The sequence below is a fragment of the Microtus ochrogaster genome, chromosome 6, assembly GCF_000317375.1.
Source record: "Microtus ochrogaster isolate Prairie Vole_2 chromosome 6, MicOch1.0, whole genome shotgun sequence".
Classification (NCBI taxonomy): Eukaryota; Metazoa; Chordata; class Mammalia; order Rodentia; family Cricetidae; genus Microtus; species Microtus ochrogaster.
In genome coordinates, this window is record NC_022013.1 from 84,602,440 (window position 1) to 84,604,133 (window position 1,694).

Genomic DNA, 1,694 nt, shown 5'->3' on the forward strand with positions numbered 1-1,694 from the left:
GGCGGAGGCTCGCGGACCGTCCGGATCCAAAATGGCGGCGCGCCCCGCCCCCCCGAGCCCGCGCGGAGCCGAGCTGCGCGCTACGGCCCAGCCGAACCGGGGACCCGCGGGAGGAGGACGGCCTCTCTCGTGGAGCTGCGGCTGCAGCAGCGAGGGAAACCGGGAGCCCCGAGGACTCCGGTGTGAGACGGGATGTCCCGGCGAGGCTCGGGCTGGGAACTGCGCCACGCTGCCTCGCCGCCGTCCCGGGTCCTCGAGGTGTCTACGGACCAATCCCCAACCGGGCTCCTTCCACGTCTGCGGAGATGCTGCCCGTCCTTCCCCGGTACCCTCGGCTTCCAACCTCTCCAAGAAAACTGTTTACCTGCCCACCCTGCCCCCATTCGGCTTTCCCACGCCCCGGAGTCCTATTTCTTGGGTTCCTAATTGACATCACTTGTGTCATTTCCCAGGCTTTAAAAGATAATAATAAGAGCCCGCTCTGCTCCACATCCGGGTCGTGCATACGTGATCTCAAAGGAGAGAGATTCCCATTTCTGATTCCCCAAAGTTTCCCAATGTGAAGCCTGGCGTTTTCTCCTGCGGAAATATACTAGATCACGCCTATAATTCTTCAGGCAAGGTTACAGCCTACCGGGGACTGTTCACCACTGTCATCAAACCAACAGCCCCCTCCGGCAGCACACTTTCAGGTATGCGCACAGCCACTCTGCAACCCAGAAGCACAATGCAGCAAAAGCACCTGCTGCCTGTGGAGCTCTTTCAGGGTTTCTTGGTTTTTGAGAGAGACTTCCCTCCAAAATGCTCATGGAAGATGCTACTTTTGATCCAGCTAAACTAGGTCATAGCATTTCTGTTTACCCCCCTCCCGCCACACTGCCATCTGTGATCGTCTTCCAAAACGTGATTATTTTATATTCCTTCCCCACACCCGTTTTTCATGGCAATGCTTGTAATGATTCATTGTACATCTCAGTAATACAAACACGGAGGAAGAATTAGAAATGAAGGCCTAGACATGATGGCTGAGGTAAAGTTGCCGTGATTCACAGAATAGTGAGATTCTTTCCTGAAATTTCTGCTTTCCAAATCTATTCTTGCCTAGCATGAATAAGGACAGCATAATTTGCAATGTGTTCTTGACATGAGTGATATTTAAATAGGTTCAGACAAAAGGCTAATCGTCCCCAGCCATGACATCTTTAGATGTGTCTGTTCTGTAATTGTACAAGTAACGAAACTGTAAACGTGAAATGCAATTCTAAGCTAGATAATCTTATTTGATATCAGTCATTAGTGTTATGTCATTGTCATTGGTGTGTACACTTTTTTTACATGTTTTAAGGAAAGTGTTTCATAGTGAAGGACAGTTTTATACTCTCTGTAATTATTTAGGTCCAGACATGTTCTTCAGCCACCAAGTTTTTAGAATGAAGTCACCACATTTTTAACAATTTGCCCACAAAGAGTAAGTAATAAAGAAGAGCACACACAGACCAGAGGGTTCAGCAAGAAAAGCACCTGCTGCCAAGCCTGACAACCTGGGTTCCACCTCCGGACCAACAAGATAGAAGTAGAGAATCCACCCGGCAATGGTGACACACATCTTTAATCCCAGCACTTGGGAGGCAGAGGCAGGCGGATCTCTGTGAGTTCAAAGCCAGCCTGGTCTACAGCGCAAATTCCAGGACAGA